This window comes from Pholis gunnellus (genome assembly GCF_910591455.1).
Source record: "Pholis gunnellus genome assembly, chromosome: 22".
NCBI lineage: Eukaryota > Metazoa > Chordata > Actinopteri > Perciformes > Pholidae > Pholis > Pholis gunnellus.
Genome location: NC_136549.1, coordinates 8340267 through 8353878, shown reverse-complemented (window position 1 = coordinate 8353878; position 13612 = coordinate 8340267).

Genomic DNA, 13612 nt, shown 5'->3' with positions numbered 1-13612 from the left:
ACTGCTGTGCCTAAGCACAGCCTCACTAGCATCGCTGTAAACTGTTCTATACAGTTAAGAATTTAATTGCATTTTGTTTCATTGATTTATTCGCAGATGAAAACATGAGTTCATGCACACTAGGTTGAACCAGCCTGGCAAGGTGCAGCACCTTTACTACATCTTGTTGATTTTATGGTATTTTAGCACAGAAGAAGAAAAAAAAAAAACACGCCCGAGGAAACATCACACTTCTCCTTTTGATTTTTGACAGCCTTCTATCTTACCTTTGATCTCTCTAATGTGCACAGCTGGGAGAGGATGAGGCGATGTGGAATGAAGTGGAGAAATATCCTTTTAAGAACACATAATAAAAATAAAAAAGATTCTGTTTATCTGAACAGATTTAAACTTATTTTGGTTCCATCGTCTTTCTTTCTGAGTCTCCGCTAATGAAGCAGTTTACACTGGCTGCTGGCTGCTAAAGATATTTCCGATGAAGAGTTCGTATCGAGTCATGGCAGTGAAGCCAAACTGATCCTTGTGATCAAAGCAGTATACTGGAGTGTGACTGAAATCTTGCCCCATGGCAACAATCCGGAAACCAGCGTTGTCCAACAACACACAAACTCACACATCTGATCACATGATCCCGTCTAAACCTGGGCCCCAGCCTCTACACGGCACTGCGTCCAGAGAGAGCCCCTGTGAGCACCTTGTTATTGGTGGCGAAGATGGAGGGGATGAATGACAATTCATTTAATCCCTTCATGAATGCTCCTCTTCTCTCTCGGGGTGATAGTGAAAAGATGCTCCAGGCTTTCCCCCGGCAAAGCGCAAAGCAGAGACGCCCCTGGGAAATATTTTATTCAGGCGACGCAAAATTTTGTACTCGGCTCACACACAGAAATGCACACACAAACTGCAGTTTTTATGAAAGAGGCATCTTTGTCCTATATATCACGTCTTGTAGCTGCCGCATGCATTTTCATATTCAGCAGGATGATATTGTAAAAGACTAACTTTGGAAATGAAAGCTGAAGGTTAGTTTAACCACTTGAGCCTTAATGCTCCCACTGTTCTCCTTATTTCTCCCCTTAAGTAGCTTTGAAGATGGATAAAACACTTGACAAAATCACCCCCAACATTCCCTGTCCTCCAGTTCCAGCATCACACTGAAGCTATACCACACAAATATCAGCGAGGACGTGTAGCACTCTAACACACACACACACACACACACACACACACACACACACACACACACACACACACACACACACACACACACACACACACACATATGGCTGCTTTCTTTATATCAGTGTCTCTCAGTATATCTGTCACTACCCGGGGACCGGTGATTCTGTTCCAAACACACACTTCACACGTTCTCGATCCTGCCGTCTCGCCTCATTAGATATGTCCACGTGTTGGAGCACCTCGTCCTGTCACAATCCACCCAAACAGAGGCCCTTACTAAAACTAATGAAGTGAAAGTCCCCCGTTAATGTGTGACCCTTGACTATGTTTTTACATATTGTATGTACGTCGAGTTCGGAGTGTGGGTGTTTTGTTTCATTGGCTTTGCTAGTAATTACCAGAGGTGTGATATTTCACATAACAATGCTTTTATTTAGCCCCGGCTACCAGGACAGTATTCATCTTACATAATGGCAATGCAATTTATAAACAACAACAGATAATTTAAAGGTAATCAGCGAAGGAATTTCTCTTCTAAATGACTTGAGATACTGCCTGTCAGCGATAGTCCCTGTGTGCTGCTTTCATCAGCCGTTTTCTTTATTTCCTTCCTTTCTGCATGCATAACTTATAAAATTGAGCCACACACACACACATCTCAAGTAATGTGTGTGCGTGTGTGTGCATTGTTTTTGTGTGTGAGTGAGTGAGTTTTTCTTGGAGTTCTCCATAGCAGCGACCAGTGGGAATGTTGTGCTCTTGTAAACAATTTAATCATAAACACATTGGTTGTATGTTTATGGTGTTGACACCCACAAAGCATGTTAAATGAGACGGGTTCAGTGTTTCAAGAGGGGCCACGAGCCTCCTTCACCCCCGGGGCCTTTTAAGGCATTTCTGGCTTCCAAGGCAGCAAAAGATGTTTATTTTTTTAATTGTAAAGTTTTTTTTAATTAATAAACGGACTGTAATTGGTTTGAGCGGCTGTTGTAGCATCATGCTAGCTGATGGAAAGCTAGAGCTTTAGGTCAAGTGTGAAGAAAGATGACTGTGACAATCAAGCCTTTCTTTACGCAACTACATGAGTAGCGTGTAAGAAATAGAGATGGGCTTCCTAAACTCCATAGTATTCTTTTAAGTGCTTTTCTTTTAGGGGACATGAAGCAATCTGACCTGTTGATTGGCACAAAAGCTGAGGGAAACAATTTCCTGGAAGGGTGAACTGGCTTATCTACTAATAATTGTAAAATCACAGAGCAATCATCTCTGAGGGGTGGCCGGCACAAAAACAAGGAGCCTTTCTATCAAAGGACTCATTTCTCCTTGTGGGAGCGATGAGGGACAGAAGAAGAGGAGGAGAGGAGGGTGAAGCCAAAAGAAAAGAGAGGAGAAGAAGGACAAAGTGCGGTTGGGCTAGAAAGCTGTTTTTCTTTCTGTCCAGACATTGTTACCCAAAAACATCCCTCAGGTGCGGCGCTTATTATGGAGCACAAAATTGCCTAATGTGCTTATTTCTACTGCTAATGCAGCAGGCGAGCAGGAAGACAGGGTACTGCTCTCCAAGGGAAAGTGTACAGTACAATAAGACCTGTAAGCACAATTTAAGTAATTAGATGGCGAGGCTGGAATTAAGGCCCCCCCATGTGCACACAAAAGGCACGCTCACACACACTAACACCCAAACTTGGCTCGCAAATGCACACTGCAACTGCACAGATAAAAGTAAGTACAGGCGCACACAATTTGTGGTAATTTCTCCAAAATAGTTCTAGTGTCTGTGACTATGATGAAAAACTGCAATAAAGCACATTGCAGTTTTTCATCCTTTCCCCATTTGTCTCTCTCCTTCTGTCTCGACCTTTGACCCCTTTGCATCAAAATCTTATTAACAGTGAATAATCATTTTAACACTCATGCTGTACTCGGCAGGTGGCTCCTCATCCTCTCGCCGTTTGAGACAAAGGATGGTGTGATACATTTGGAGAGAGAGAGAGAGAGAGAGAGAGAGAGAGAGAGAGAGAGAGAGAGAGAGAGAGAGAGAGAGAGAGAGAGAGAGAGAGAGAGAGAGAGAGAGAGAGAGAACGAGAACATTGACAACAGTGTAAACAGGGAAAAAAATAGAGAAATATTTATTAGGAGAAAGAGGCAGCATGAGCAATAGAGAAGGAGTTGTGGCATAATGAAAACAGCAGCAAAGCCAGAAGAGGGGGGAAGGAATGGACAGTGAGAGGGGAATGGAGAAAGAAGAATAAAGAAGGAGGGGAGTTTGATTTATGCCTGGGGATCTCTGGGTATTCTGGTGAGGCTGCCTCCTGATTCCCTAACCTGAGGGGGAGAAAGCATAGGATTACCATCCTGTATGGTACTGTAGCTATATGGGACTTAGAGACTTAGGGAAAGGGGTTGAAATCAAGATTAAACAAGCAATAATGTGCCAAAGGTGTGGAGTTGTTTCCACTTTATCGGTACAAATCCACCTGTTTGACATATATGTCATACTTTGAGAAATAAAATATAATACCAGTCAATCTGAAATCCCTTTGACATGATTTTCATTTCACTTGGACTTTTGATTGTCAGACGTATTATTTTGCATTGCAGGGCTCCTTTAACCCCCCACAACAGTGCTGCTTCCTCCATCATATGGCCGGATCAAACACACCTCATATTGGTGTTGAACCTCCTGCTGTGTTCCTGTAAAGTGAAATATTATGAAGGTTTATTGATGTACACGTGGGGAAACAACACATCCTCTTCTCAATTTCATTTTATTTCTCCCTGTAAAGTAAACTTTATTGACCCATCTTTACCCATCTTTAGTGTTTTTTATTTAGTAGCTCATTATCCTCCAACGATTAGATTTTCTCTTTTATACAACAGTCAAAAATTAGCAATAGTTTAATGGACATTTTGGGATACATGCTTCTTTGCTTTTATTTCTAGGTTTATTGAGGAGAATTCGTATAGTACATTTGAAGCAGCATGTTAGGTTAAGTTATGTCAGAATAGCATAAAGACCGGAAACGGTCTTTATATATATGTTTACGTGCATATTTAATGTTTAAAATTAACAGTTGACAAATGTGTAACTTGTATGGAAGTTATATTACAGCAGAATAAACAACATGATCAATATAATAGAGGAGATTTAAACCTGGAATATGCTGAAAACTGAAGAGAACAAACATTGTTATATACACAAGTACAGGCTGATTACCTCTGATATGTGGTGTTTTCTTCAACATGTTATTAACGATGCATGATTGTTCATCGTCGGCTGTCAGCACTCTCAGCACAGAGCGTTTGTTTTTATCTCTGTACTTCCATAAGTCGATGGTCGGTTGCTGCTCTCTGCACACAAGAGGACACTGCGGACTCTTATTTTCACGGACCCAGCGGCGCAGACAGATGCGCCCCGCCAACTGTGTCGTGAGCGTGCCAAACGTGCTTGGTAGCTTCGTGGCCAGGCTGCCTTGGCGCACCCGCGGTGCATTTGTGCACGGGGTGGGATCAGAAAGAACGGTCTGTCCTGAGGGTACACGGAGCGAGACATTTCAATTTGCCGTGGACCTGTGTGAACCGTTTTCCATGTAGTCGTGGCGCTGACAATGCGCAACATCGCTCAATTCAGAGACCGCATGGTACAGGTGCCTGCTGCCTTTCAGAGGGTTGTAAAGAGAGCGACCTGTGCAAAAGCATTCAGTATAGTAGTATGAACTGGCATGACAGACATTATTCTGCCTAGCTGGTGTGAAAAATCTGCATGATCACGTTCAAGAGAATAAAGCTATTAATGCGGCCACAACAATTAGGCTAACTAAATGATAGATATTACCAAACTAATTCAAAAGATCAAAGATAGGCTTGGTTTCATCTTTTTAAACGACCACAGATTATTCCGCATCTCTAAGGAACTGACGTCCGGAAGCCGGCAAGTATGCTGATCAAACATACTTATTCATTATTGACCATGATTATTGACCAGTCTTTCATCTATAAATGCCCTAACATAGTTCATTTGGCTGCTGAATGTTTTAAACAGGTGGGCAATGTTACACAAGGCCTATAAAATGCAGCAACTTTACACCTCTTCTTAAATTTCACACCAAATAACTTAAAAGCCAGGCCAGCCATTTCATTCCCAGCTCCAGTCTTTATGCTAAAATAAGATAATCAGAAAAAAAAGAAATCTGCCTACCAGCACCGTTAAGACTCAACAATTACGAGCCGCGACAGTGACGGCGGTATTGTTTTCAACCGGCTGATGCTTTATATTTAATGGACAGATTTAAACCAAGGAAAACACAGTGGCATGGTGCGTTGCACCACAGCACAAACACATTCATCACTGTATATTAGGGAGAATACATATTTTTGTAGTTGTTGTAATATCTCCTGACGTGGATGGATAGAGGTCTGTTTAGTGGTTGTTCCATATTTGTTTTCTCGTGGGTATATTTGCCGACGCATAATTGCTGCACGTCAAGCAGGCTAAATTGCCTCTCCTGGCTGGATAGAAATACAAACACATGGTCACACTGAGATGGCTCTGGTGCTTCATGCAGAGAGGCAACACACACATACATGCAAATGTCCATGCAGTATGTACACACAGACATACAGGCGCAAACATACATGCTGTGCAGTATCTGATTTCACTTCCCCTCCGACTAACACAATTTAATGGTCTCACAGTGATCACAGCTGATGAGACGTTATGCTATAGAGCATGCTCCACTAGCAGAATGTGTGTTTACTGAGGGGCCATGATGAGCTGCTGTAATGCACACCTCCATTACCTGCTGAGTGTTGACATTCATGTTGTGTGTCTGCCTCTGTGCTTATACAGTGTGTGGGTGTGCTTGCTTTCGTGAGAGTACGTGCCTATACTTCCAGAAGATAGTTCAGTATTAATCAGGGGGCCTCTAGTCTGTGTAGTCGTCCCCTTTGCTGTTTATGTGACTGCTCCTTTGTCATCCTACATTACCCATAATTACCCACAAGAAAGAGACAGCACATATCCCCTGGGACTGATGCACTCACACATACGGCGCACAAAGGAAATAACACAGAGAGGAGTCTATGAACATGCAGTCAGCGCAGCCTCTAATTACCTCCTCTTCAGCTGCATCCTATGTGCTGTAGGGAAACACAAAGTGATATAGCTGGTACCCATCCCACTGCAGGCATTATCACTTGCTTTACTGGTTGGTATGATTATCTCAAATTTGGCCTCAAAGACATGATATATGATCCGGCATGCTAAGTGTTTAAGTATGCTAGCATGCTCAGCAGACGGTGCGTGCGGTTTTGCAATTCCCAATTTGCATTTGATCTCAAACCGCTTTCTAGACTAGTCTTCACAGTAACGTATGCGATTTAATGAGATGTAGTTCACAACACAAGTGGTCTGTTGAAGTGATGACCCGAAGGCTTTCCCACATCCAATAGGTCTCTGATACGGAGAGGTTCCATGCTGGCTTTGGCAGGAACTGAGAAAGGAAGCAAATCCTCAAATTTGAAATGCTTGAAGCCGAGAATGTTTGTAAATGATTGCAGACTTAATGTGATTAATCAATCTAAATTGACGGAGGTTCATATTCTGTTGATTGACTAATTCTTTCAGCACTACTATCCTTTAAAATGACATTTGCAGATTACAATCTATGGCCAAAATGACTTGATTTGTTGCAGAGCAACAACATGCGGCAAGATACAGCGTTTTTCCATCGTGATTTCATCTTAATTCTTTTCCTTCTGAGTGTGTTGAAGCAAATGATTGCTTAGCCGCAGCTTGAGAGCACCTCTGCTATGCTCTGTAAATGTTTGAAATAGATTGCTCTGCTACTGACAAATGCCAGAAAGACATATCTTCTGGCACTTGTTTATTTACCCCGCAGTATTTAGGCACACAATTTCTCAGCGGGATCCAAAAGGATTTTATCGTGAGTGTGTGTGTGTGTGTGTGTGTGTGTGAGGTAGGGGTTTGAAACCATTAAAGTTAAGATCCTGCAGTTTTTTTTGCAGCAGCTGATAAGTGGGACAGCTTAGCATCATGCAAAGTTTGGGCCAGTTTGGAAAACTTCTCCTCGAAATCAGGTCACAGGTCACTTTCCATTGGATGGGAATATTCAATTTTTGGGTGCTGAGTCACAGAATAGTTTATTTTGAAATAGAGGTTCAATGGCAGTGGGTAAATAGGCTTTCCAGAAACCTTTTTTTTTGAATTTCAGATGAGCGATCCATGAGTGTCCACGTCTGATGGCGGCAGCTCATTTCAACTGATCAAATTGCCACACAGCGCCCATCCCTTGATGTGGGGGTTCAAAGGGTTGCAGAGCTGTCAGCGATTGTCTTCAGATGCATCAGCTGCAATAAACTGTGAGCTGAAAGTGAGGCAGACCTCTCCATGCTCTTGCCCACTCTGTTTCGCTATTACAACAGACCAAACAAACACTTTCAAGAGATCTCAGCCACCGCAGACAGCGAGCGGGAGAGTTTTCAGGGCCTGTTGGAGGGTAAACATGGACGGTTTCGGGCTGGAGAATACAGCGCCGACAGACAGCTCAGGGTCCAGCACACACACACACAAACAAACACACACACACACGGTGATGGAGGAAGATGGGGGAAGATGGATGGTCAGGTCAGGCTGATATGACTGCACAGTGGTTAGGGAAGATAAGCGAGAGACAGCCGACTGATGAGCGGCGGTCTTGGGGAGGAGAGAGGGTAAAAGAGGGGGAGCGAGGAACAAAGGAGGTAGCGGTGAAATATCACTCATTAATGGCTGCCTGGGAAACCAGCAAAGGCAGCAGAGCCGGGAGAACTTGCGAAGGAATTCACAGAAGAAGAAAAAAAAAACAAAGAGCTTGTTTCATTAGCTAACTGCTAATTTGTTTGTTAGCCTGAGTGTAGCTTTCTCCAATGCAACAAATTACAGTTGCTCCACTCCTAACTCTGAAGCAGTTGCAATCATTCAAATTGCTCGTGGCGTTCCAAGGGGTGCCGTCACCTGCTGATCCGTGCAACCATCTGCCATGACGGTGCTGCACGGTTCATTACGTTGCGTTTGTGTAATAATGCAAAGGAAAACAAACATCACTCAATGAAACTTGTAATAGCCTTCTTTGTTTTTCCCTTCATCAAGCATCAAGATTCTGGGTCTTTACCGACACAACTGATGACGGAAGAAAAGGCACCAATCTTTAATTTAAGGTTTTTGCATTTAATTAATGTACATAAGCTGTTCCGCAGCAACTGTGACAAAACTGTTATCCTGCCTTCTTCCTCCAGACTCCTGGAGTTCACCGCTCAGTGAAACAATTGTGCACACAGGACCCACATGTCCTCGCTCTCTCTCTCTCTCTCTCTCAACTTGACTGCAACTTCCTTTTCACAGGCAGGTGGCACATCTGTTTTTAACCCAACTCCACGCCTGCAGAATACTGAAAACATATGCAGAGGCAGCAGCTATTTCATGACTGTGTCGCTTAATGCACCACAGCAGTCAGCACATCACCTGCGAGGCTCCATACATCACTTACAGGCACTCTTTATTGCCGGAGACGTGCAGCTTTTTCTTTATCTGATTGTCAAATCATCGGAAATCCTTTTTCTAATATTTTCCTGTTGGTGAAGATGGGCTCTGGGGCGGACATCAGTGAGGGTGTTGTCATTGTGCTGGGAAGCTAACAGCGCATTTTTATTTTACTCTGCAAGCAAGGTGCTAATGGAAGTTAAATTCCAAAGTCAGCAGAAGTGTAAATAAAATGTTTAGAAAACGGTGTGTTGACTGTGCTTTAACACCCAGCACACTTCAAAACTCAGGTTCATTTTGATTGAAAAATAAACTGCATTTAAGTTTAACTTTCACACACACACACACACACACACACACACACACACACTTTAAGTCAGCACTCAAGTGACATATTGTCAAATCAAAAATGCAGGTTTGATATTTGTAGCTTCAGTTTTATGAGAAGATACAATTTTATACCTACTTAAAATCCAGCTTTTAGGTCTAGTTCAGTAATACAGGAAAAGGTGCATCGCGGCTCTGTCATTGAAACATCTTTTTATCTTCTTGCATGTAGAAAACTTTCTTGAAAATGGTCATATTTAAAAGTAATGATAGTAATTACAGTATTGCAGTGTGTATACCTTCCAAAAGCCACAATATTGCATTCGAAGCAAATGTAAAGGCAGAGCTTCAGGAGTCATTGTGGCTACACACCCTGTGAAGTTATTACGTTATTGATTACTCGAGTATTTAAGCACTCCCAGGCTCCTAGAGCCCAAACTCGGTAGATTTTCCAGGCCGTTTTTAGACAGAGATAATACATTCTTTGGAAGTAATTTACGGGGCGGAACTTCAAGGTCTCCAACTTTTCAGGTAAATGATAGTTTTAGTCTTTTGCTTTTCTCTCCATTTTCCACCCCTCTCTCTCTCTCTCCCTTTCTTCTTTTGAGCATTTTTGTCGCCATTTGACCGCTGCCATCGTACCGAGCCTTGGGGGGGAACAATGTGACTCTGCTTCCAAAGTGTCCTTCACGAGGAGACTGTACTATGTTTACTCTCTGTTCACTTTCTCTTCTATCTTACAGTAAAATTAATTTCCAGCTACTGGTTACTGAAATCTTTTTACACCATGGAGGGAAGAAAACGACGCTGTTTTCTTGTGACTCTGATTTCCCTCTCCATAGGGCCTCAGATAGCACGCTCAAAGAGTGGACGCCAACACGGGATAGGAAATAATAATAGCAAAACAACAAACCACAATGCTTTAAGCATGGCTGGTGAATCAAACTAATTAGCAGCGGAGCGCCTGGGACCTTTAGTTAGTCATCTGAGAAGCCCATTAATGGCCCCCTCCCTCACCACCTCCTCTCACACTACTCTCTTGCTTTCTTGCTCACACAGTACATTTATTTCAGAAGACTCCACTTTGAACATGCTATTCTCCATTCTTAACACATTTAGCCTTCCCTGTTTTACAGATCCTCTATCTGGGTCATTGGGACGTTGAATCACAGTACAATACGTCTCTTTAGCACCATTGCTGGCCCTGAAAACTAACAGGAGAATCACAGAGCAGTGACGTATGGAATGGACTTCATTCACTCTTAATATACACTGAAATGTTTCGTGGTTGCCTCGCGGGTTTCTTTCATTTTCTTTAAATTATCATCATGGCTTGTGGATCCCGTTGCATCGGGTTGTCTTTGGTGTGCAAGATGGAAATCTGGATAGACAGGCAGACAGGTAGATGGGTAGACAGATAATTGGATGGATGGATACATACTTGAAGGTTCGCTGGACAAATAGATGGATGGACGGTATTTGGTTGGATGGATGGATATTAAATATTCAATGGATGGGTGAAAATGAGGGTGAATACTTGGAGGGTTGCTGGATGGATGTATGATGGATAGATGAGGGATAATAGAGATAGTAGAGCATGTGCTTTGCAAATGGAAGTGATAAGTTCTGAGCAAAACATAAAAAATGTCTAGAAACGGGCTGTCGTACAGGCCGTGCTGTTAGGTATTGCACGGCATTTACTGTAACTGCGTCTCCCTCTGTCACCGTGTATCGTTGGCTGGAACTTTTGAAGAAGGCTTTCTCCTGAGCCACACTTGTTGTCCGTTACTGCCCACCCTAACGAAGGCATTATGGCTATTTCTGTAGAAGGAATGTTTGTGTGTCACGAAAAGGCCAAGCCACAAACTTCAGTGCCACATGAAGAGACGCATACAAGCCTTAGCCCGTCCGATAGCAGCCCCTGCCAAAATCAATACGACAAATGTCATTGCTATTCCAATCATAGCCGGGCCTATTCTCTGTTTACTGTCTCAAGAAAAGGCAGGCACCATAAACACTCCCTCTGTGGCATTATATCAATAAAACAAAGGCTCACATCCTATGGGGTTAATGTCATGCACATATTTATTTACCTTGTTCTGCCGCATTAAATGACAGTGTGAGAACAATAAAAGGGCTCTGTGTTTATGAGGTGGGTGTCTGGCAGCCTGGAAGATCCCTGCTTTGAGTGAGTGCTGCTAAATTGAGAGCCAGAATTCAAAAGGAGCTCTATCGAGATAAAGGCGTTGGCTGATTCACGCAATTATAGATTAGTCTTTGTCGCGCTGACAGTCGAGTCCAAACTTAAACCAACTTTTCTCTGCAGTCATTTTTGGTCATCATGTGGTTGGCTGTCAGTGATGGAGGAGGTGAGAGCATCTGCTCTGTTAATCTGTGGGCCCCCCCCCTCCCCTCTGAACTTGCGATTCCTGAGGACGCAGCACGAATGTCAGGCTTCGGCTCCAAATCTAACGTGCCAGCAGCAAGCCAGTGAAATCGATAGGTGTCCACCATCTGTGTGCATGACCTGCCAAATGCCATGGCATCATCATCATCACCATCAGTCAAAGCCACATCAGTCTCTGTGTGTGTGTGTGTGTGTGTGTGTGTGTGTGTGTGTGTGTGTGTGTGTGTGTGTGTGTGTGTGTGTGTGTGTGTGTGTGTGTGTGTGTGTGTGTGTGTGTGTGCGCATAGCTTCCTGTACGTCCATGATTGCATGTCTTTTATGGAAGTCATATTATGTTTATTAATCCCCACGAGGAAGTCTGTCCTCTGCTTTTTGACCCATCCAGACTATTTAGGAGCAGTGGCAGTGCCCGGGGTGCAGCTCTGTTTCTGAGTATTACCTTAAAGCTAACATGCTGGGACAGATGTTTGTGTCCTGAAAGAGTACAAGCATGCTGTTTAATGACTCAATATTCAACCAACTGTTACTTTGTCCCTAACCTTATCCAAGGTGCTTTGAGTTGCATTGTTGGGGAAACTAAATTAAATTTGACATTGATAACATTTTGCAGATGCTTTCGATTCGTGCATATTGTTAAGTTGATCTTTAAAAAAGTTATCCACGTAGCTTTTCCTAAAGATCATGTGCCAATGTAAATTTCTTGTGTATTGTATGTACAAAAGTAAATGTTACAAAAGTACATTTAATCAAATACTGCACTTTAGAACCATTTTGAAGTCCTTGTACTTTACTTCAGTGCTAATTTCACTGCTTACTTCGCTTACTGCGATGCTTATTCTTCTATATATTATATATTCTTATAGATTCTAAAGTAACCAGTTACTTTGCAGAATAATATTTTACACACAAAACCAAATTTGAGCCTATAAAATACAAATTAGTTTTATACCTTAAAATACCTAATCGAATTTAAAGAATTGCTCCACGGCCACCAACTACAACATTCAAATATTGCTTTTACGTACTGCAAAAGCATTAGAGAAAATAATAATAATGATGATTGTGTCAGATGGAGGATCTGAAGCAGAGCGCATGTCCTGCGGTCTCACAGCTCCGGCTTCTTCTTACCTCTGGTTTCTTCACTGCCCGCTTTGCGAATGCACAATTGCGTTTTATATAGAAGGAATTAAACTGTACATAATGCTAAAGGGCATGTCTGCTCCTTGAATACTTTTCTGTTTAAAATAAAATGAACTATCTTCCTTTAAGTTCAATATGTTCATTAAGAAGTTATTTTTTCTTTATCTTAAGTGCCAGGAGCTCACCAGATCCACTCCGCACGTTTCAGACGGCAACATGTCGAGCTCAATTGACCTGTGTGTGGGTTGAATCAATGTTGTGTTGTATCAATGGGCAATTAGTGCAACAATCTTTATTTATATGGAAATGCCACTGACATGAAGATGCCGACACCCAATTTGAAATGTATCTTTTTTTAAATTATTATTGAGACGATTCTTCCAAGAAAAACGACAGCGACAAAGCCTCTGATTGTGTGATGTGAGAAAAGAAGGAAATAGCATGACCTCGTGGAGCCACAATGTGGCCGGATGCCTAATTGTCAGATTATGACAGTCAACGTTGGATTCTTTTAACCGTCAACATGCACAATTGTTCTCTTTAAGTTAACCAGGTGGTTATTATTTCAATTGTACAACAAATATCCTATAATTTCTGACCTAAGCCATGATGTTGACCAAGTTGTTCTTGTGCTTAAATCGAACCAAACCTGAACAGAGAAGAAGATTGTTTTATTTGTGCAAAGACGGTGAGAGACAGTCTGATAAAGGATGTCATTCTGCTTGTAGAGGCATTCAACTATAGGACACCTACAGTATGTGTTGCTCTGGATGTCAACGTACTTCACTGTTGCATCTGACCGGGACATCGGTAATGCTCGTATAACTAGATACTCTTTTGGACCGGGTGATGGTTGCTGCTCTTGAACAGGTCTCTTAAATAAAAAAGATATGAGTCTTATTGGGACTTTAACCTGGTTAAATGGAAAAATAAAATTGTAATTTAATTCAGTGGGCATATGGACATATGTTTAAAACAAAAAGAAATATGCCTCGAAAGTCAAACCGTATTTTACT